This window comes from Malaya genurostris, chromosome 3 (assembly GCF_030247185.1).
Source record: "Malaya genurostris strain Urasoe2022 chromosome 3, Malgen_1.1, whole genome shotgun sequence".
In the NCBI taxonomy this organism is placed as follows: domain Eukaryota; kingdom Metazoa; phylum Arthropoda; class Insecta; order Diptera; family Culicidae; genus Malaya; species Malaya genurostris.
The window spans coordinates 47,438,500-47,464,285 of record NC_080572.1 but is presented as its reverse complement, the minus strand read 5'-3'; the positions used below and the strand labels follow the sequence as shown (position 1 = coordinate 47,464,285).

The window sequence follows — 25,786 nt, the reverse complement described above, 5'->3', positions numbered from 1 at the left end:
CTGGAGTAGCGAATAATAAGACTATCGAATGTAACTTACATTCACACATTCTCTGAGATGGTCAAGCCAATTTTCACAATTCAAATAAAAGGCCATACAAATGATGATACAAAAAACGTCTGAAATTTTCTAATTCGGGCTCAAAACTGTTCCAATTAGCAGGTCATATTAGTTTATAGCCTTACGAACGGACATTGGCTAGACCGGTCTTCGGATATCGGTTCAGGAAATGTTGAAAAACTCCAAAATAAAACACGCTCTTTTTTCTCCAAGATGGATGCTACCAGCCGATTTTATTCGACTGAGGATTTCTGAAATTTGTTCGGATTCGACTTCCGGTTACAGAATTACAGGGTGTAGTGTGTTTAAAATTTCAATTAAAAAGTCATCTAATAATATTCATGCGAATATGAATAATGTGAAGAAGATATCGTTGCACCACTAGGTGGATTAAAGTAGTAAAAGGTGATTTTTTTGAGGTTAGGATTTTCATGCATTAGTATTTGCTCAGATTTTTTGAGGTTATGATTTTCATGCATTATTATTTGCTCAGTATGCTTTGACATTTCATCATGAATAGACTTACTAACGAGCAACGCTTGCAAATCATTGAATTTTATTACCAAAAAGTTGGCAGAAAATCCGCTTTTTTATCGACAAATTTTGTTCAGCGATGAGGCTCATTTCTGGTTGAATGGCTACGTAAATAAGCAAAATTGCCGCATTTGGAGTGAAGAGCAACCAGAAGCCGTTCAAGAACTGCCCATGCATCCCGAAAAATGCACTGTTTGGTGTGGTTTGTACGCTGGTGGAATCATTGGACCGTATTTTTTCAAAGATGCTGTTGGACGCAACGTTACAGTGAATGGCGATCGCTATCGTTCGATGCTAACAAACTTTTTGTTGCCAAAAATGGAAGAACTGAACTTGGTTGACATGTGGTTTCAACAAGATGGCGCTACATGCCACACAGCTCGCGATTCTATGGCCATTTTGAGGGAAAACTTCGGAGAACAATTCATCTCAAGAAATGAACCGGTAAGTTGGCCACCAAGATCATGCGATTTGACGCCTTTAGACTATTTTTGTGGGGCTACGTCAAGTCTAAAGTCTACAGAAATAAGCCAGTAACTATTCCAGCTTTGGAAGACAACATTTCCGAAGAAATTCGGGCTATTCCGGCCGAAATGCTCGAAAAAGTTGCCCAAAATTGGACTTTCCGAATGGACCACCTAAGACGCAGCCGCGGTCAACATTTAAATGAAATTATCTTCAAAAAGTAAATGTCATGTACCAATCTAACGTTTAAAATAAAGAACCGATGAGATTTTGCAAATTTTATGCGTTTTATTGTTTAAAAAAGTTCTCAAGCTCTTAAAAAATCACCCTGTATTATTTAAATTACATTTAAATTTTGACGCAAATACTTCTTACTTTGCTATGCGAGTTTTTGATCGTGAATATCTAAAACATTGCATTAGTTTTTCTAATTTTTGTACTCATCGAAACAACATAATTCTTACGATGTATTTTAGCTTGTTGAAACGTAGCATCGTTTCAGGTACATTTAAAAAAACCGTTTTTGATAGAAATACAGATTTCAAGGGGAGGCTCGAATCCGTTACTTCTCCTATCCGGAAAAATCGTTTGGCCAACTACCCAGCATGTGAAACACCCAAATAAACAGCTTCATTGAACAGAAAAAGGCGTATGACCATCAATTTAACTGTGTGGTGCGCTGGCACTACTGGATTCAAAATCCGTTTTCAAAATACAATTCCTGAATACGGTTCTACACTTCAGGTCCTGAATCCCAGAATACGGGTTCAAAATTCAATTCCAGAATAAAGGTTCACAATTAAGATTCATAATCCAGTTCCCGACTTTTCATTATTCAGTTCCAGAATTTGACACTGAACCTGGCCCAGGATTTACCTCATTACAGGCCAGGTCTAGTGATATGGTAAAACCCGTTTAAGATCCGAATCTTGATCTGGACTGAGATTAACATGGATGAATTTGCCTATCACTGTAGTATCACTCTTTAGTAGTTGTTATAAAATTAACCATCGTGTTTTAGTTTTTAATTTATGACTGCTACCAGCAGTGAGAACGAGGATATACTTATTCACAATAATATGTTAAGTATATATTGGAAAGTAACTTTCATTACTATGAACCTTCGTCATCCGAAGAGGGTGATTGTTTTGAAAGCAATAGTTTTAGTTTTTATAGTATCTAAATACGATCTGTCACGTAAATTTAACAGATCTATTCATTTTGCAGACACTATCGAATGTCGGTGCGCGGATGATTGTAATGAATTTGCGCGGATCATAGTTATGAAACTCCAAAATTGTGAAAAACTATTAACAAGAAAATGAAACCAATCAATTGTATCATATATCGATTAAAGAATGGTTAGACAATCGATCGATCGTACTCATTTTCTTAACGTTGTACTTACAAAACGTTGAGTAGTAGAGCAACTGCCTACTGTCTGATCAATTGTAAGTTTAGTTATCGTAGTACCGGTAGCATCTGTGAGCAATAGCACGAAACTGATTAGCAGTTGCATGTAACGAATTGTTGCACAGTTGAAATTGCACGACGATGATAGGCCGCCTCACTAGCATACCAATCAATATGTTTTCCACTTTACCATGTATTATAAGAGCACCGATTACTGACCCAGTAAACCTTCTATCGAACGGTGCGGAATAGCCGCAGATCCTTCAATTGTTACAAGGTAACCTATGCACATTCTTTGTATGCCAAGCGAGTTGTCAGTGGTATACCGTGACCAATGAGTAGTCTTCAAAGTGGTACCGTAGGGTAAAATGTGCCTTTCGCGTAACTCCCGATTCGCTTGATTTTAAAATCAAGAATCCGTCGGAAAATAGATCAGAAAAACCATATAAAGGTGTTTGATAGGCATAATAGGCTCCATGTAATGAATGTGCTGTTGGTAGATCATCCTGATTGTTTCACTTCATTCCGATAACGACAACCAAACCATTCATTCCTTGTGGAGCATTCGAAACCAATCTGCCAAGTAGGAAAGTTACCTGCATGCTCAACCGATACAGACAGCACTGCTTTCGTATGTCGAAATCGCGCATACGCTTCACCTCAGTTTTGAAACAATTGACTGCGGTATAATTTATTATTTTACTCATACATTCAACAAGCACGGGGTAGATCACGCATTACCGTCAGTTAGTGCGCAGAAGCATCGCCCGAATCCCCACCAACCGCAACAGAAGCCCCACTAGCCACTAGTTGCGCTGCAATCGCGAGCAGTTTTCGATTCAATTTCAAACCACTCCCGCCTGACTCCGCGCACATTACTTTTCGTTTGCTCAATTGACGAACCACCAATTCTGATCCGACGATGTTGGTTGGATATCGCAGTAAATGCAGTAATTATCTACGCAATTTCGGTAACCGGACTGCTCCACCATGGGCAAAACTGCATTCTATAAACACGAACTTGGCCAACGTTCCGGTTGTCACTCGTTCAAAGCGAGGAAATATCCTCTAGCTCTTGGGAAACGGTTGTTCTGTGCAGATTAATGGATCCGTGACAGTTTCGACATAAGTGGTTTCTGACAAATAAGTAATGACGCCAATTCGAAATATATTAGGCCTTGAACGAATTCCAATGACCTATAATTACCCCAAACTTACTTGAACATTATTCCAGAAACAAAGAATCAGATATGTTTTCAAAATCCAAAATTCCTTTCCATGAAATCCATCATCCAACTATTGTAGTTAACAGGTGCTACGGCGACAGTCGTCTGGACTCGTTTTCCTCACGTTACATCGTGGCTCCCTGTACACATTTTCACCATCCACTTTTTTTGGTTCTTTATTCGTACCTGTTTGTGTTTTGCCTTCTACCTGTTCTATATTTTATTCTGGTGGCCACGGTACAGTGATTAGTGAGCGACCTAACCTTTCCCAATTTATTTCGTATTGCGAACCGGTAGCCATTTCTACCTACGCGTTCACCCTTCATCGGTAGCATGACTGGCTAAAACGGCGGGCTTTGGCTCAATTATGTTGATTATGTGTGGAGAACAATCCAGTGCAATTATTGAACCATCGTTATTCCATTAATGACATTCGTCACAGGAAATGACGCATTCTATTTGCGCTTCAATTAGGGTTTAATGAACTTGTCTAGCTAGAAAAGTCTGAGTAAATAAGCTTAACAAAACAGTATTTCTCTCTGTTCATCCACGGAACCACCCGCGATCGTAAAACAGCGAAAATATTAGTTTCTGAATTCGATTGGTTAAAATTTAGTATAGATAACCGATTGTTGATTTCGTCAACATTTGTTTTTTAGAACTGACGTCATTTTTGTTTTCAGAACTGACGATCAAACTATTTAACAATCCAGTTAGAATTATCATGCTGGCAGCTCCGCGAAGACACAAATCACAGAGATCAATAGTTGACCGGGTTGAAATATTTAATGTAGATGATTTTACATGGATTAAATGTTACAAACGTTTAAGATGTTTCAACTATTTACTTTTATGACTAAACTCATGCGCTGAACATGGTTCTAAGACTCTGGCACTAAAAAGTGCAAAGCCACATGTCGTTACCATTAGGAGTGCTAGGTTGAATTTTCAGGCAGCTTCGTGCAAGCAAATTGTTTTATTAACAGTGGGAAAAAAGCGATTAAAATGAAAGTCAAGTACAAAGCTTATTTGTATATTTGTACTGACTGAGGAAAATGGACTGTGTAATTAATTTTCTTGCAGGAGTCTAATCAAGTATATAATGTACAGTATTTACTAAATTTTCCTCGAGTTCGAAATACGCTTGGTCGAGCAATCTAAGAAAAAAAAATTGAAAATCTATTGAAACAAATTTTGTTATTCTAAAATTTGTTCAAGGATTTGAGAGCAGTTGCAGTGAATGAAATTGTTATATTTCTGAAATTGAAATGCTTCATTCTTAAATTGTTCTAAGCCATAATAGATACATTTCGAACTTTACCTGGGGCAGTACATTTGAAACTCATTTAATTTTCCTTCCAAAAAATCTTCCAATTTTCAACATAAGAATTTAATCCAATAGTTTCACCTTCATTTTTTACTGTCTCATTAAAAAAAAAGATAGTTTTCAACACAAGCCAACAGAGACGAAGCATTTTCGTCTTTCGCTTTGGCAAAAAAGGGTATCAATGCCAACGTCACTCGTTTCCTTACGACAAGATGAAACCGAAATATCGTCTGTATAGAAATGCAGAAGAATATCGGTAAGTTCGAGAGGTAAAGAGCTTTTACCCCCTAATTTATGCTAGGTGCACAGAACCAATTTCACTTGATTTTATGTTTCGTCTTAGACTCATCAGTGCGTAGCAGTTTATGTTGAATTGCTACCTCCGACCTGACGGTTCAACATAAACCGCTAGGCAGACGTAAAGTTAATGCTATTTGCACCTAAGTGTAATATCAAAACCGACGTCCCGAACGAAACAAGTTTCGGCTTACTAGCCGTACAGATTTTGCTAAGTTCGAGAGGTAAAGAGCTTTTACCCCCTAATTTATGCTAGGTGCACAGAACCAATTTCACTTGATCTTGGACTCATCAGTGCGTAGCATGAGTCTAAGACGAAACGTAAAATCAAGAGAAGAATATCGTTTTTCATTCTCTCCCTAATATAACAAATATAACAAAGATTATCTAAAATGTGATAAATTAACGTTACTACACTCAAAAGCTTCTTCGGCGGTCGAAAATATGATCGAAACTAGCATCAACAGGTGAAAATCTGTGTGCATTGTTTTCTATCGTTATCAATTCTCGAAGCGTTCCTTACATGAAACTTCTTTATTATTTCATTAAGTCCATTGGAGTTCCAATTTAAATTTTATTTTATGTTAGACTGTTTTCTCTTCCATGAGTTCAACCGATAGCCAGCAATCTTATATTAAATAAAAGTGATGAACTGATACAAACAAACCTGAAATAGTTATAAGATCATGTACAAAATAAATGTATTTCATTCAATGTAATTTATAATAGCAACTCGCTTGATAAAAACTATGTATTGTGGATGCCACGGCGAAGAAAAACTTATGTATATTGCCTATGAAATAAACGTATTTATGGAAAAAAATCTATTCTCGAAGGCTCGACTGAATATCGATACTGCACAGTACAGGGTAAGTATGCACAAAGCAAGAAACGTACTTACTGCGGCAAAAATGCCACTTTATTTAATTTTTCTAAGCACGAGTAGCAACCTCTGGAGCTACCTACCGAAAAATTGTAGTAAATACTGTGTTGATAAAAAATATTCTTGTCGGAACTTTTTCAACCAGCTTTATAAAAATTGTTTAAATCTCAAGAACAGAAGGTTTCAAATTTAGTGTAGTTGAAATAAATGTATCGACACAGTAATATTCACGCTTTAAACACAATTTAAAGACGTGTTTGGGCTTCCCAAAGCCGCGATTCCTCCTAGTATTTTACTTCGCCGAAAAAAGTGAGACGACTTAACACTCGGATAGTAACGTCGCTATACGTAAGAATGATCCTAGGAAATAACATTGCATCTGGTCGCTTATTCTATCCGATTCTCATTAAAATAATTATTTCGTAGGTCGACTCTGAAATATTCCCAAGGTATTTGATCATTAGATTTACGACGCATAGGTATCATAAATTTGTTCTAAAACGGAACAACTTATTTCACTACAGATACATTTTGCTGATCCGTATTCATTGTCTTGTATATCAGCAACTTTACTTAATGGTAATAAAAATAGTAACAAAACAGTAATTTGCAAAAAAAAATCAAAGCATTTTTTGTTTTTCGCCTAAGGGGCTGTTCATAAAAGACGTCACGCTTTTTTTGGCAATTTTTGACTCCCCACCCCCCTTTGTCACAAATTGTCACAGCAGCAAAGACCTCCCATCTCCGCTATGTCACATGTCAAGAATTCAAAATAAATAAAATTCATCTCAATACATACTCAATATGTATGACGAACCGTACAAATATGAGGGGAAATTCGATTTATTACATGCTGCCATTAGATTAAAAAATATCACTAAAACTACAAAGCCATCGAAATTGTTTTATTCATATTAATTATAAAATTTAACAAAATGTATTTGACTGGAATTGATGAAACATTTAAATCATCTGTTTTGATCCTCCTAGAGGTACACAGATATATTATTTCTTTGGCTAAGGAATAATATTTCCTTAATGTAGCATACAGGGCTGAGAAAATAGAGATCAAAACCTCATCAAATCGAGATCATTGCCGAAGAAAATTGCTTGTGATCTTTCCCAATAAAGATCACTTCTGATCTGATCTTTTGAAGATCAGTTGACCAGTGATCTTTAAATCACATCGATCAAAATCGGTACTGATCTTCCGTCACACAAAATCGGTAGTGATTTTGAGCTAAAATGATTCTGGATTCATGTAAGTTCAATCATTGGATTCGATCATCTTTGATCTTGGTGGAGGAAAACCATATATGATCAAGATAAGACATGACATGATCTTTATGATTGAACATGTTATTCTTATCATTATAATTATTGATAATCACAGCATATATGTTAATGTTATTTGCTAGTTTTATTAATATTACTCCACCTGAATGAATTTTAAATACACCAAGAAGCATGAAATTTCGATGCGACCGACCAAACAAACTTTTTGAAATTCTTTCATTCTTTGTGTGGTTCATAATCCACATCTGCTTACTACCTATCATTAGATTTCTGAAAATTAAAAAATCCCTAATTCCAAGCGATTGGTGCACCCAAACTCATATACATTGACTAAATTTGTCAGTGCATAACTTAAGTTAAACCGTTTGAAGGCATCTATTTTTTACTCATATTAGGCAAATTTAAAAATTTTGCTAATTTACTCGCCCCTCCGTTGATCACAACAGAAATGATTTCCTGCATCATTCATTCCGGAAATTACAAGAAGATGCTTTTACATCAACAAATACACTTTTTTTCTATAGAATGCAAACGTTTATTGTGGAGATTTTTTTCAGGAAATAGGGCAAAGCAGTAATAGGTATTTCAAAAATGCGCTCATTGAAAATATTGGACATCACATTCCAACAACCCTACCCCCTTCCCCCTGTCCCAAAAGGTCACGTTTTATGAAACACCCCCCTCCCCCTTGCGGCGTGACGTCTTTTATGGACAGCCCCTAATTTTAAAAACAGATTGGACTAACCATCCAACAAACGTCCAATCAACATAACTGCACGTTATTATCGATGATGCAAATTGATCGTTTTACTTAAATCCATAATTTTATAGCATAAATATGAAATATTTTCCACCAACAGCGTTATCTTCATTTTATACCAACATCATTATCTTAAGTTTTTGTAAAATGCTAGACAGTATCTTTTGAAATGTTCATCTGGAATTGACAGCATGTGAAAACAAAAAAAGTTTATGCTATCTGATTATGGAAAAAAATCAACAGCAATGTTAGTTAAATCCATAACTTTTTAGTTGAACCAGGCAACGCAAAAACCAACAATTGCAACATTGTAAATTTGTGATTGATGGGTTCTCCGTGTATACGTTTATATGGAATTAAAATGGAAGTGCCTTACCATGACTTTTAATCATTTCCACGGTCGGCTGAGAGACGATGTTTGTAAGTTTAATGTAGAACTCGACCGATAAAAATATCCTCATCTGGTTGGAACCTGAATTGATTTCCGTATCTTTTGTTCTAGATCTGGAGAGGTATTGATGGATCCACACCAATGTCGGCATAAGTTGATCAGTGATGCCTTTGGTTTATGACTATAATGCAATAAAAGCCCCATCGGCACACAGTTGTACAATCCCACTAATGACAATTAGAAGTCAAACAGTAATTGTTCAAGTCTTTCGAAAGATACCTCATAAAGAACAGTCCAACATCTTTCGAATACAACTCTCGATCACTCGCACCGCTCTGCCAACAGCTGATTCTCCAACTTTCGACCCACACGGCAACAACAACAACAACAGCAGCAGCCGGTGAAATTATGTAACCCAATGCGAAGTCTGTGTTGTGGACTGCAAATCTAATACCTGCACCGGCCATGCAACGATGCTGCAGCGAAAAACAAAATCGCAAAATGCGGGGGGAGGCAATCGACAACCCGGTATGCGATGTGATTGAAACAATCGAAGATAATTACTGTCCCGAGTTCACCACGAAAAGGGTGCACTCTGGTCCTAAGCTTCGCTCTGAGGCATTGGTGAACTGGGGGCAGGTAAACTGACTTGCGCAGAGGGCCCTGAACGATTGATCGCGTCAATTTGCTGCGACCAATCTTCTGCGACACTTGCCATAAGAGCGAAGTGATGCAATTTCTTGTTTTGCGATGATGGACGGCTAAGGCGATGGTGACCGAAAGACCTTTCACGTTGAAGCTAACCCTCAATTTTTTTTTAAACTAGGATATTTCCCATAGCTGCTATCTTTGAACCTTATTTTTGTGTTTATTACCTCAAATTATGGCTTTGATTAGCACAACCCTACCCAGGGAAGAACAGAAAGCAGGTTTCCGTTGGAATTACCCGGCAGATCGAAAATAATTGTTTTGGATTCAATTATGAGGAAAGTGCTACTCATCGTTACAGAACGACTGAGAACAATTTACTAGAAATTCACGTGACGTTGAAATATGAAAAATTTTTCAAGCACAGTTTTCAAAATGTGACGGATTTCGTCCAGTTTTCACAAGAAAAAATATATTTGAAATATTCAGTGTACCTCAAGGAAGCCAAGCGAAACTTGTTTAACAATTGCAAAAGAAAAACAAGCTCGTCGTGAATTAGGTTTCGCGTCACGAATAAGCTCGTAATCATGGAACATATATACAGACCACTGATATCTATCAGATGACGTGCATCCAGCTATTCTCATTTATTTTACACGATTGGGGATTTATGAAATAAAACAGTACCTGATTTATGGTATCTTCATTTAGTGAAATTAGCTCACTATTTTTTACTACTGGTTCTCGTTGATATCCTTTTTCTTAGTAGAGAGGTAGCCCCATTACCATCCAGTGAGGTCTGGGGAGCTATTGGTTCACTATTCGCCCCATCATTTCATTGGTTCGTCGTCACAGTTGTTGTTATTGTTGTTTCTGATGCTATTGTCATTGATGTTGTAGCTAAAGAAGTCGTTGTAAGGTTATTTTGTCTTATTTGCGTTTCGTTTGTTGTAGTAACAGTTAATGATTCGTTTGAGAATAGTATTTGGCTATTTCTGGTTGACTTCTAGTATTGTTAAGACGTAGAGTCGCCTTAAACTAATTTTAAATTTGATCAGTATTATAACGAGAAAAACAGATTTAAAAAAATGACATGCGAATACAACTATGCAATTAAAAACCGCGAAAAAGTTACCTCAGAGACAGGACTGGAAGGACTTTATTTCTAGTTTTTGTCTCGGTTACTTGCGTAAGACAATTTGCCAATTTTCTCCCAAGGCTTGTCGGCAGTATTGAAACTTTGATTATTAGTTTTTGTCAGTGACCAATGATCTACATATTCCTATATTCCGTTTCCTATGTCGTTGTATATTTTCACAATTGTTTGATACATAATATGACTGATTTTTGCAAGAATAATATGTCAAACATACCCCACCTTTCAAGCAGACGTGTAAATTTATATGTTTCAGCCCTTAAATGTATGTCAGAATGCATTAAACATGTCTAACATCAACTGTAGAAATGAGTCATTTTGAAGCTCTTTTATGTCGGTCCCAGAAGATGTAAATTCGCACGCTTTTTTCTAGTTGTGTGGAACGTTGACTTAAATCTTTGCTTTTAATGTATGAAAATATGGGATAGATCAATTGAGATGTTTCATGAATCTCTTTCATGTCGGTCTTAGAAGATGTGAATTTACAGAATACTGTCTAAGTGTACACACTGTCCGAAAAAATCGTGTAGCTGCACACTTAAATTTTTTTACATGTTATTAGATGCACATAAATGGAGCGTCGCAGTTCACGCAAATTTACGTGGAAGAACATTTAATATTGTGTCTAAAACACCGATGACATATCAAATATTCAAAACTTCTATGGCAGCATCGTTCATGTAAACAAGACTTTTTTGTAGATTGTTCTCATGTTAATGGAGTGTCGCATTTTACGCAAGTTTATATGCACGATCATGTAAAAATTGTGTCATTTGAAATTGAATGAATTAAAAACGATAGCAACAGCACAACTTAATCCGAAAATCATTTGATCGCAAGTACGTCTGTTAATCGACCGAGCCACAAAAGCATGCATCTGCTTGGCTGGTAAAAGGTGCATTTGAACTCATACAGTCGCACCTGCTAGCAGAACGCAAGTTACAGTCGAAACCAGTAAAATTCGAGCTCATCTAACATTCAAATAAAAATTTCCGTCATTTGACAAACTAGGTCTTTATGAATTACATCGTATGAGGGATTAAGTCACCTGTAATATTCAAATTTTTTTTGGAGTGTGTTTTCATGGCTGATTTAGTTGCTATGGATATCAAAGCAGATAAAATATTTTGTTTCACTTTAAAAAACGAATCAGTATTATTTCGACGAAAGCCGTTCCGCTGAAATCCATCTAGCCGAATGGGATATTTCATCGAAAGCTATCTCGCCGAAGGCTATTTTACCGAAAAGGTAATTTCATCGAATCGCAGTTTAGTCTTAGGATTGATGGTGTATCTAACGGGTTAATTCCAGCTATCCGAACCCGCCGCAGTTCATTTTTTTTGCTTCTGTGGCTCAGCTGATTAACATACGTACTTTGTGATCAAATGATTTTCGGATTAAGTTGTGCTGTTGCTATCGTAACTTGCGTAAAATGCGACACTCCATTAACATGAGAACGATCTACAAAAAAGTCTTGTTTACATGAACGATGCTGCCATAGAAGTTTTGAATATTTGATATGTCATCGACCGTTAGGAATCACCACGCTCAATGAAGTGACAATGTTTCCGTAGAGAACAACGCATGCAATATCCGGATGGTATTGGGAAAGTATGTACGCGCATTGAATCTGTGTCTAACCAAACTGACTACTTCGTATGTTATACCAGGCCGAAACGAAACACAACTATTGAAAACTTTGTTCATATATCATATCTGTCGGCAAGCCGTTTGACAGAGCTAACACTGACACACCGATTTACGCCATGCAACCAAGATATTTGCTACAACTTTTGGGGCAAAATAATGCCAACACCAGATCCGTTACAATCAAGCGATACCAATCCTACAATACCCATCATCATTATTTTATTCAACGTATTAGCAAACCTGAATCGACCACTGGCTATCGACGGTTCGACAGATCTTGATCTATTAACAGTTGCATTCACATTGACACATTTCCATCGCTAATCATCTGAATTATCATTCAAACGACTTTTGGTTTTCATTTTCCCGGCATTCTGCAAAACTATGGCGACCGGTCATTGACCACCTCCCGATGACAATACCAAATCTGTTTTATTGTATTTTCAACACAACAGAAAAAGAAAGTTTTTCTCCTCCGATCTCCGCCTTATTTTGCAAAGTTGAGGTTTATCTGGAATTCAAATTCCCCGCTCGGTCAGCAGCGACTGTTGTCGGTCAGCCATAGCGAATGGCCAACGACAACTTCGAAGTAAATTTAATCCAAAGAAAAGAACATAAAAAAACAAAAAGAGCCCCATTTAATTGTAGCTTCCTCCGGCCGGAACGGTTGTCGCTTCGGATTTTACTGTTAGAAAATCATTCATTCAGTTCGTCGTTGGAGCGGGGTGGAGACAGAAAAAAAAAATAGAAACGGAAATCAAGATTAGAATCACAGTGCTTATTCTGTCCATGCTTCTTTGCTTTGGCTTTTGTTTAGGCATTTTCCGGACCATCTACGGCACGGTAAAATAGATTTCCCTCCGGTCTCCAAGCGGCGGCGGTGACTTCAATGCGTCGATTGGCCATGAACCCTTCGAATGAAATCTAGAATCTCGCCAGAAAGAGGTGGTCCCGCCAGTTAAACGAAGCTGTCAGCTGCCGTTTATTTATGCTTGATACATAAATTTTCCATCCGCGTTCGTAAGCTTGAACGAGTGCGCAAACAGTTGTCATCGAGTGGGTATTTTTTCTGTTGTTGTTGGTCGTTCTCCAACGTCGTCTTAGTCGATAGACGACCCTCGTTGGACTCTGCCAATAGATGCATGAAGTTTAATTTCTCTCTATTCCGTGAAATTCACAATCCAAATGCAGAATGCATTGAAGCAAGATGTCAACGAGTGCCGTTAGACTGGCTTGAGGAACCCGTGGAAGCCCGTGGAAGGGTATATTACGTATGATGAATGGTGTGCTCTGATCAAGATTTTTCCTTTAATTTATTTCCTTCTCATGCGAATTTTCTGCTTAATGTACCAGTAAGAAAGGCGAGAACATCGAGAGCTGTCATTCTTTTGAACCTTTGCCGGTAGAAAACAGTTTGAGTTAACACTGACTTAATTCACCATAAGAAAACGAACGATTCACCATATTGAAATTCAACACAAAAAAATAATGAATTTTACAGGTGACATAATTTTACAAACGATACAATTCGTAGATACTTAACATATCAAATGATGCAATTTTCCACTCGTATAGAGTTTTACAGGCTCCGAATGTAATTTACTTTCGGCTACCAAGTGCCGCTGTATGGATTTATATGAACCAATTATTCATCAACCAGATATGGGCTTCTGTGGTTCAGTCGATTAACTGACGTGCTTTGTGATCTAATGTTTCTCGGTTCAAGCCTCGCTGTTTCATCGATGTTTTGTTTTTTTTTATTTCATTCGATTTCAAGCCATGTAATTTTCAAATCACACAATTTCACATGTTCTTGAATATACATTTCTGTGAAATACGACGCATCATTTATGTGCATTTTATAAGATGTAAAACCACTAGATTTCTTAAAAACTGTGTATGTAATAAATGTAGAACAGTGTGGTCATTTTAAATAATTCATTCTGAATATAAAATAACCGTTAACATTCATCACACCAGGCGCGTAGCCAGAGAAAATTTGGGGGGGGGGGGGGGGTGGGGGTGTTGGGGGGGTTTTTTAGAACATGGTGATAAATCAACACATGTACAATTTATATCACAATGTTTCCCATGGGTTATAATTTTTTGTTTCGGGGGGGGGGCGGGGGGTTTTTGAACCCCTAAACCCCCCCCCCCTGTGTACGCGCCTGCATCACACATTGACTCTTCGGAGACAACAAACATCCCTCTAGCTCGAGCAAACGGTATAACTTGATATTAATCTTGTCTCGCAACTCCACAGATACCTAACAAAATTGTATATGATATATTGCAGATTGCTACCGAAGCCGTATTTCTGACGAAATTTCTTAACCACACTTTTTTGGATGCCAAAATAAAGTTTAACGAACAGATAGATTTAATTAAGTTTTTCTAATTAACTGAATAACTGGTAACCCAGCTTACTAATTTGACAACGAAAAAAAGGAAAATAAGAGGGGCGGATGTAGCGTGATGGGTAAGACTTCGACTTCACGCAGCCTACCTGGGTTCGATTCCGAGCCCCGCACATAGGGTCAGAAAACTTTTCTTACCCAAAAAGGCAAATGACCTCATGGTTAAAACCTATTCAATCAAAAACAAAGCAAACAGGAAAGGCAAAGAAAATAACAAGAGCATATTATTGTATTGTCGTTTATAAACGGCACAGTTCTTTCCTATCAGAGCAGTGTTGCACTTATGGTCATACTTTTGTTTCAGTACACTTTCATACTGTGCAGTTCGATTAGTTGTGAACTGTGAAATACACAGCTAATAATTACTGTTGGCTAGAGTTACAACCGATTCAGAGGAACCGTATTCAAGATTCATTGATGGCCCGTTTTTCTGCCCTAGTCCATGAAAAAAAGCCGTGTTAATCTTCATCAGTCGCTCGGAAGACGTAAAACAGATTCCTCGAATCAACTTCAAAACAAGCTTCACATAGTTCTTCACGGCAACGAAAGGGAATCTTCGGTGAGTCAGTAGGTCAGAAGGTAACAACAGAAATCGAAAATCATTTCGAAAAGAAACAAAAAGGGAAAAGTGACCTTTTCTCTCTCGTACGTCTGTACCACCTGACTAGGGTCTCGCGGCTACCTGACAACCCAGCCGTACATAATCGTCCGCACAGATAGGTCAAGAAAGAATGACTGCAGGTTGCCGGCATCTTTGGTGGCTCGCATACCTGTTCAAGCGGTGGTGACCGAAAGAGTGACGAGGAATGGCGCAAAGAAGAGAGATGAATAAAGTTGAAAATGTTGAAAGAAGAATGACTACAAGAGATGTGGATGATTGCGTGCAGGGTATCGATTCGACTCACAATGTAATGGAGAAATGGAAAATTCCACGTAAAAGTTATTGGCATTTTGCTATTCTTTTATTTTCAATTATTTTTTCAAAGATTGCTGAATAGAGAGAATGGAGACATTATGATGAAAAAAAATGTATTCTGCAGAGCTAATGATACACTTTACTGCGAATATTGTCGTTTTCCACTAAAAAAAAACCTAGGTCGAGGATCACCATCTTTCGAACAGAAGAGCGATTGTTTCATTTTAATTTGGTGACTATTTAAAATCAGAGCCATCTACAACTGAAAGATGTTGAAATCCCAGAATTCATAATCCAACAGTATGAACACTTCGAAGGAAACATCGCGAACAGAAGAAACTATCGATAAAATGCACCACTATTCTCTACCGATTATTGTCAGAAATCCCTTTTGGCACATTTCGAGCCAAATCAAATTCGGAATTTTCGGCACTAGCTTATGTAATTTTATGAACATGTAGACTTTGCCACAATAGGCAAAAAGCAGTTGACAATAGTTGTTTGTTTAAAAGGCATATTTTTCAGTGTCGTTCCAAACGAATATACGACATGTAAATTCGTTATTTGGCTTCATTTATATTTGGTGACAGCCCGGATCTGTTTTACTTTAGACATGAGCAGACAACTATGTATCCGCTTTTGGAGCCCGTTTTGTACCAGCTCATGATTGGTTGAAATTGGCATAAACAAGTACTCGACTTTGAAATTCATGTTACTGAAGTGTGAAATAAAAATCTTGTCAGGATCTCCCGCAATAGATTGTTTTAATTTCAATCTGAGAGAAGCCGAGTATTTTTAGTTAATCAATGTTTACTACAATCTATAAATGAAGTGCAATGCATTTCTTTTCAACCGAAACATTTAAAACATTCATTTCAATTGTAATAGAAATCCTTCTGTACTGGCAACATTGGCCGAGAGCCACAAAAACAAGAAGATGCATTTCTTCTTGAAAAAGGAAACCAGTTGTCTTGTCCTATCCTAGACTAGATCGATTGAATACTAACAAGGAGTTATATGACACTAAAACAATAACCGTTGAAACTCAAAACGAACGGTACCAAAGTAAGAGTTCATGTACGAAAAAGTCGCATAATGCCACCACCGGACCAAATTGCAACGAATTAAATGGAGCTCGTCTCCAGTATTTTGCGACATAGACCGATTCGATGCAAGACTGATTTGATGTACTTTTGCATGCAATTTCTTTAAATCATTGCTATTTGGAAATTGTTGATTGTACCATTTCTGTACAAGAAGAATTGGTTGTAATCTATAGGGTTTTGTAGAAAAATATGCACTGAAATAATAATTGAACACATTTCCAAAATTTGAAAATTAGTAAAAATAAAATTCAAGATACCAGCATTTTTATTTTGCCAATATTTTTATTTTGAACTTTGTATTAAAAGTATTATTACTAACTATTATTAACTAACTATTAAAACTATTATTTTGATGTGCATTATACCTGTCACTATTATGCATACATATGTCCCGGAACTATGAAAAATATTTCGTCTGATCTGTTTTTGGATAACATCTCAGATTTGATTGTATCGAGGAATTTAGTGAAACATCAAAGTCGGGAAATAGTAGTTCGCACTGATGACGCTAACACTGCGAACCTTTCTATTCCTAAATTCCGGGAATTCATTTAAGGCACTACCAAAAACTAAAGCCGTCGAGGCTTTTACAAATAAATCAACAAATCAAGAGCGAATTTTTATCGCTTGAATCAAAAAGTTAAGAACAACTCCTGTTAAAGGTGGAAAATTTATTATAGTTATGAAATTTGAATCTTTTTATCAGGAATTTTATTTTACTAGAGATTTATTTTATACAATGGATTATAGCACACAATTCTAGTTTCTAATTATTTCATGACACGCTGTTCCTAGTTTTAGAGCATAGTTCCGAACGAGTTTCAAATATTCTATAAAATACTAGCTGACCCGTCGAACTTCGTCTCGCCCAAAACTTATTTATTCGAATTTATGTTTTCGGACAGCAGAATTGTCGACTAAGTGGTTAACGTTTCTCTCCATTATTTTTCTGATTAACCTACAATCAACGAAATTCGACACACATTCGCTTCAGCAAAAAAAAAATATCACCGAAAATTATTGTGAAAATGTGAAATACTTCTGTTAAGCAAAAATTGAGGTACAGATTATAATCTCATCCTTTGTATCAAAGAACTGAACAGAGATCTCTCTCTCTCTCTCTCTCTTTTCTCTTCCAGATGTGATTCTTGCTTTCGGTAATCGATGAAAAAGCTCACTAACCAGAGTTTTGTATTGACAAACTTAACAATATGTTGAAGAGTTTCTTTTCTAGAGTTCTTCATTTGGTGAGATATATTTACAATTTGTATTTAGCCAAAGTAACGAAAATTTCGTAAACAAAAGATTTGACTTAAGAAGTATACAAAGTATTCTGAACAGTCCGTTTTTAGGCAATCACTCATACTTGAATGTTCACCCAACACAACAGAACTAACTTTGAACAGTTCCTTGTAAAGCTTTTAAGTAGCGACAAAGTTTTCTCATAAATGCGTTCAAGTTGCCAAAAAGTGCCACACGTACTCTATAGCTCTATTAAAGTGGATATTTTTCAGGTACTGTGGAACTTTTTGTTGCTTGGTGAGACGACGCTTAAATTTTAATTTGATATTGATCTTACAAGTTTGAACATTCTTCACAGAATAATGCATAGAAAATGTCAATCTCAATCCATTATGGTAATCCTCTTGTACATTGATCTAATCAGAAAAATTCAAGGAAAATCTCTTAGTTTGATTATTTAAAAAATTTTCAGATTTGTTAAACTCACACTCAGAATGACCAATATTATTCATCTGACTCCATTACAAACAATCCATCAACTGGTGAACGATATCAGAACTTTTTCTCCTGCCTATTTCTAGAACAGTATACATTCCGCCAGTCATTTATTTCGATTTCGTTTAATTCTCAATTTATCCCAGTTTCCTCCCTAACCACTGTCAAACCATTTGTTTGAAGTTAGTCTCGAACCTAGCTTCAACATTGTTGAACGAAAAATCGAATCAGTTTCGAACCTGGTTTTTATATCAGGTTTGTTCAGATCCTCGTTGCTAAGTGCGAAACCAACACAGTTTCGTTAAAAAGTGTTTGATGAAACTACCCAGGGTCAGTTTCAGTTTTCTCAAGCGAAAACGACATTAGTAAACAATAATGTTGATACCCAATTAAGCACGTGGCTCGGAATGACGAATAACATGAATCAAGTATGCATGCGAAAACTTCAACTTTTTGCGCGCCAAAAGATTCTTTCAATGATCTAGTATTCTTTCCTTCGACTTCCAAGCACTTATGCTACTCGTTGCGCGCCAAACATCAATCGTAGATCTAGCAATCGTGGGCGACTTTTTCAACGGAAAATTCCATTCTCCATACAAAACAACTTTATGGATTTTTCCAACGTTTCCGGCAAATTTTCCAAATTTTTTTTATGTGCGATTTCGGCGGGAGTAGAATCTGATCAAACACAAAAAAAAATCATGTAAATCCATCCGTTCTTAAGTGATGCGATTACAAAGAATGACCTCTGAATTTTATATATATATATATATATATATATATATATATATATATATATATATATATATATATATATATATATATATATATATATATATATATATATATATATATATAAGAGAGAGAAGATAGATAACGCTGGCGTTTGTCAGTTTCAAATTTGTCACCAGCACAGTCCGAAAAAAAAACAAACTGAAACAACTGACTGGGAATTCATTTCCTTCAGTCTCATCTCAATTTGGCATATTCTATTCGGATGTTTGTTTGAAGTAAAAATCACCGGACCAAAAAATTTCGAATGCATAAATCGAATAAAAATTTAATCGGCCCTTAATAAACAAAGGTTTTATCCGGGTTTTGCATTCAAAGTATTTTTTGTCCGGTTTTTGCATTAAAAATGATTTAAAACGTCTTTTGTATTGAAAAATACAAATCCGATTTCTGCAACTAATGTTTTCCGGTTTTGGCATTCAAAAATACTTCAACGGGCTTCCCAAACTAACGATTTTGGCTAGTCAAATGATACCAAAAGAAAACTGTAAAGCATGTTTAGTAGCTCTAAGAGCAACTAAGTACCTAGAAACTGTATATGGGGGATGAATAATAGAACTGAAACCAAAGCAAACGTATTCCCAGGAAGCAATTTTAGTTTTATTTATTCGAACAGTTCTCCTGACAAATTTAAAACTGCTATACGTAGCCACTATATTTTCTTCTAAATTTGAAATACTGCAGGGGTTAACAGTATTTTTTTTGTATAATCTTCTGATTTAAGTTTTTAAACTGACAAGAATTATGCATCTAGAACTAAAGCGTGTATGAACACGCCCTAAATTTTATACAAGAACGAACGTACCAACAATAAGGCACTTTAGTTCTATGAATTTTAACAGTTCTAATGTCAAATTTGAAAAAAAAAATTTTTTTGTATTCGTTACCATTCGTTTTTCTCTTATAATTAAAACTTGACTAGAGATGTGTTTCAAACGCAAAAGTATTGTGTGAATATTAATTCAGCCATGGTAAATCGGGAAACAATGATTCGAATGAACTGAAACGCTTCTGAAAATGTCCTAAGAGCATGTTCCCTTCTCAATAATTATGTACACGTGAATACTAGTTACTAGTTTTAAATAACGAAAGCTAATTCTTTAGAATCTTCATCTATCATTAAACTTTGATCGCCCTTCTAGTTGCCAAGTCTTATTTAAAGGCTATCATCAAGCCTGCTAAAATTCCAATCTTCAAATGAGTAATTAGGAGAGTTGTTAATCTTTTTCACCCTAGAAATGTAACTATTCAACTGTCTGAGTGAAAAACGCTATTATTACCGAACCTGCAAAAGTAGAATTTCAACAATGTGCAGCCCAGAATGTCTGTCGGTGATAAATTGCCAAACCTACACTTTGCAGAAAATAATTCTCAACACAAACAAATAAAGATGGAATTAATGGATCTATTCTCATAAACCCCATTTCCGCTTCTGTTTTGAACCTCATTAGAAAGTTGTTTGATCAGCTCCAGCTCAGTGCATATATCTGTTGACCTAGTGTGCGAAATCCTCAACCCATCACCGAAGCAGGTACTAAATAACCTGCTATTACCAAATAGCCAGTGTACCTACCTTGATTGAGTTTCGTAGTTCGCCTTCGTCGCCGGAATCTCGCCAAGTGAGACCACCAGCGTTCGGTGGAAGTATAGTTAAAAAGTCGTAAAACTACGACGTAAATCGTTTTCCTAATCGGTTTTCTCCGGTACCGTTCCACCGGTTAGGTGGACGTAATTAATCCAACAGGACACACTGAACCTTTTTGCGACTTAAGTGCTATTTGATTACTGGCCCGGCCGGATACGATAATTCATTGATTAAGAAAACTGCACTCGTTCACGCTCCAGCTACAATCACTTCGCCCCCGGTTGCTGGGATCTTCGGTATTAAGTTTCGATAACTTCCCGCGGGGTCATACAGCCAAAATGTACACTTTTGTCTGCTTCTTTTTGAAAACTTCAAACCCAAAAACACAATCCGAAAGGTTTATTCTCCTCAACCACCTTTCTCGTTACAATCACTTTCGATTTTTCTTTTCGTCTGCCTTTTTCCTATAAAAAAGGGACCCTGGCCTTGCTTGATTTCAACCTGCACTCAAACATCATTTTGCAGGACTCCGCAACACGTGAACACATTTCCAGCGCCCATTTTGAACTCACCGATGGGTTTTATTTTGAAGGATAGAAAACAATTAAAAAACTAACTCACAATTTACGGTGAAAGTACAACGCTTCAATGGTCGAGTATGGTAAACTTTTCAGCGATTCGTACACGATCCCAAATCAACCGCAACTACAGTACAGTATCGAAAAATTGGTTTTATTATGCAAATCTGAACCACCGAGAAATGTGGACCCTCGAATTCCAAACAGTTCACCACCAAGAGGCCCAAGTTGTTCTTCGCTTCTAGCACCGAAAACAATCGCAATCGGCAGGACCTCTTTGCTTCAGCAGACACCAAGCAGCTAGAAAATCCGTGCGCGCGCAGTAACTGCAAGTTCGAAACTGGCCAGGTTCACCGGATTGTGAACCGCCCGAGCCCCCTCAATGCAGACTCAAACGCCTCAAGTGTTTCACGCGTGCGCGCGCTCTCGCCACTCGTCGGTGTTCGGTTGGAAAATGTGACTTTCGGTGAAATGAGTCGAGTCAGTCCGACAGCATTGCTTAGCTACCCCGTTGCGTTGATGCTTGGTGTTATGGTTCGTAGCAAAGCGGCAGGTTGCTACTCCAAAGTTCGCCGGGAGAGCAGTGAGCAGAGCTGAGCATAGGAAAAGTCGGCGTTCAATAGAGACGAGAGAGATTTGATATTGGGGTTGAATATCGCACAGCTCTATTGCATACATACCTCTGCTCAAGAGTGGTGCGGTTCGAGAGAATGAAAGGCATTCACGCTACTTTCTCAATGTGTACGAATGTTATGCTGCGTATGCAGTCCTATAATAGAGTGTTTTTCTCTTTCTTTCTCTGTGTTATCAGTTCATTTAACTACAAAGGTTCACGCTCTCGCACGTTTACGACTGAACATGACATGAATGTTGCATGGTAAACTGCTGGGTTTGGTAAACAAATATTTAATAATTGAATAACGACAGCGGTGTTGTTGCCATTCAATCATGGACTTGATTTGAATGCTCCACTCGAGTGAATATCTTTCAAAGTTCTACGATAAAATAAAGTTAAGTGAAAATATTATACTATAATAGTGTCGAGTTATTAGTTTCTGCAATTTGTGCAAATTTCGAGTCCTCTAGAATAAATAATTGAACAAATTGAGTACTTAAATAAATAAATAAATAAAAAAGATATGTTTTGAAGATGTACGACTTTCATTATTGAAGCATTGTGGTCCAACGTCCAGGGTTGTTACGAAAAATTTCAAAATCAAAACGCGCGAAATCCACGCGATGTCGAAAACTAAAACGCTCGAAGTCGAAAACTAAAACGCGCGATATTCGAGCGAAACGTTAGACGACTATTTTTATGCAGGTGATACTTTCCGCAATTTTTGAAAATTCACTTAAATATAATTTTAAAATCTGCATATGTTTGTCATATGAACACAATAAACAAGTCCGCATACAACACGTCACTTCGACAAACCCCATGAAAACGATTTCATTTTTATTCGCTTTCTTTTTCGATGTCCTTAGTTAAGGAGCAAGACTCTTTGCAAGCGTATGAGTAATGTCAATAATCAATATGTGCGTAAAAACAATTCCGGCGCTTCTTTTCCTGATATTAATCAATAAATCTTCCATATGGTTGAAAAATAATCCAATCAGTTCTTTCTACTTAAATTTGTAATTCGAGAAAAGTGTCTTATTCTAGAACTATTCGGTTTTCCTCAAAACTGCTCGAGAGAAATTATTTCAGTTTCAGCTTACTTCCACTGACACATTTAATTTGCAACAAACACATTCATATATGGATTTCTTCTTGCAGAAATTATTGCGAAATAAAGATTTACTTATAGAAGGTACATAAGTAAAGCCGTAAAATAGGAACCTTTAATTTAACACGCGAAAGGCAATGGATATGGAATGTTGTCGTAAATCTATTTATTTTTCCGGAAAACTGCTTTTGTAACAGAAAATATTTAGTTTTGCTTATTTTGTGTAGCGCAATCTAATACAAATGCATTGAACCAGTGTTGCTAGCTTTTTTATTAGGGAATTATAATCTACATTCATACACTCAGAAAAATATTACAGTAGCTGCAACCTATTCCTCATAGTCATTTCAACTATGCACTCAAATAATAGTAACGACCATGATATCAGATTATTTACCATCTGTATTGTAATAAGCACTAGAATAAAAAATCTACTACTTAAATATACTATTAGTCTTTGTGACTTTTCTGGCGTGGTAATTCTGACAATCATTAAAATAAGAACGAAAAAGTCCCAATGACAATTACAAGTAAGGTGAAATTGAGCTTTCGGTCACCATAAAGTTGAGAAGTGATATAGTTATGACTACCATGTGAGTAAGTTCTTCTTCAGAATAGAATAATGTTACCATGAATAAACATATAGTTGGATAGAGATTGTCAAGTTTGAAAGCACTATACAGATTGTTCAAATCAACATAATTTATGTAGAAAGAACATCGCCGTATGGTGTTTTTCAATTGACTATGTATTTTCTTAGTGCGACTATACAAATTGTCAATTAACTCGTCTGCTTTTTTTAGTGTCACATAATGCTTCATTAGAGCGGCAGATTTCATATTCCAACGACGAAATCGTGACATTAAGTTTCTGTGTAAATACTTCTATTAGTAATTTTTATAGAATTTTTTTCTACACTTTTATAGGAACTGTATTATTCCCCAATAAATTCGATGGTAAAAACCCGTCTGGTTTATTATATGATCGATTTCATAACAGAAACAAAAAGGAAACATCAAATCGTTAGAGAGACCAACGAGTTGGTGATCAAAAAATAAACTCTTCGGCCGAAAGAAGGGTGGGCGCGAGAAGCTGTTTTTTATATAATGTAAAATCAGTGTAAAAATGTATTATTAAAATAAAGCAGGTTTCAATGTATTTTTTTATTCTTGCATCGAAATTTCAATTAATATAACTTTTGAACACTTTCGCATGTTCGAATGATCTTCACCATTGTCAAATTAACCATAATTTTGTGTTTCGAACGAACCAGAAGTGAAATGTTAAAAATACCATAGCACTAGTTAAAACTATAAGTACAATGTAAAAATAAGATGCTTTCACGGTTATGCTAAACATTCCAATTGTAGTAGTTATTCATACCATATACAGTTCAATATTACTATTCTAGAGCCAAAACTATTCATAGTAAAAATGAGCTTGCATATTGTCAACATCATCTGATTTTATTGTGTGCTGAAAACCACTATACTCGTATGGTTAAACTAACCTCCCATATGGTAACTGTTACCATCTTATTTTTTTGAGTGTAAAATGTAAGCAATTTTCCATCAAACGTTGGTGAAAAATTGTTCAAAACTGATATTTCATACAAAATGTCAGGCTTAACATTCATTTGAGAATCAATTATTGTCAAAAAAGATTGTTTGAAACTCAATCCTGCAAATTACCAACACAAGTTAACTTGGTTTACTCTTGATCCTTAAGTAATACTTTCTGATGTTCGGAAAATGTTACAGTAAAAATAAAAATGCTTACAATTGTAATTTTGAAAGAAGTTAAACAGATTTCACCGAAAATATTTTTTCTGCTTCGACATCTTTTTGCTCGGCAAACATTTTCTTCTTGGTAAGAAGACTTTTAAGGTACATCACATCAGGATAATCTGATTCAATCTTTTTAATTTCAGTTTCAATTATAATAGCGCCTTCTTTGGTTGTCAGATTTTACTCTGAATGTCTTTCTTTTCCTCCTCATCTTTTATTTTTTATTTAGATCAGGGAAAAGCGTACTGGAATTAGTTTCTGTCAAACTTGTTCTCCAGCAGGCATAAAACCTCCTCATCTTTTGCATCAATAGATCAAAATCATCCAAATGATACATTTTCTTAAATCTAGTGCTTCCATAGTAACTAAATCTAATGAGACAGTAACACAAGAACGATTTCTTGATAACATTACGTGATAAATGAAAGTCGAAAGAATTGAAACATTTGTTAAATATGCGCACATGCTAGCAATGGGATCGTTATATCCATAATTAGTTCACATAGAGAATCCGAAAAAAAAATAGGAAAACTACGACGTCGAATGTCAAATTGTAACAATTGCAAGCTCTATGTGCTCTTTAAAATTTAACTTGGTTTCCAGCACACCCAAGTCCTTAACAGAAGATGCGCGCTCGAGAACAGTTTGTGCAATATTATAGTCGAACTGGAATACAGACTACTTGCTACTAAAAGAGATGACGGAGCCTTTAGTGGCATTTAAATCATTTTGAAATATAAAATATGAAAGTCATCGGCTAACGATAGTTTCATGCACTTGATCGAAAAATTTAGATCGTTGAGATACAATAAAATTATGAACGGTCCAAGGTGACTTCATTGCGAAACTCCAGATGTAACAGCACATGGTGAGGATGTACAAGCTCCTATTTTCACTATCATTTCATTACCAGTTAGATATGATCCAAGCCAATTAAAAAATGATTCGTTTAATCCCAGTCTACTTAACTTGGAGATCGTTATGTGATGATTGATTTCGTCGAACGCAGCAGGAGAAGTTAAAAGCTTTGGCATG

The 25,786-nt window shown here is 36.3% G+C and overlaps 1 protein-coding gene across 1 annotated transcript in view; it reads right to left on the bottom strand.

Annotated features, from left to right (window-relative positions):
- Positions 1 to 21,600, bottom strand: part of LOC131433736 (patched domain-containing protein 3) — a 165,584-nt gene extending 143,984 nt beyond the window's left edge. The window contains exon 1 of the mRNA XM_058600315.1: positions 20,648 to 21,600. The gene's annotated coding sequence lies outside the window, so the exon portion shown is untranslated. The remainder of the gene's footprint in view (positions 1 to 20,647) is intronic.
- Positions 21,601 to 25,786: the final 4,186 nt, after the last annotated feature.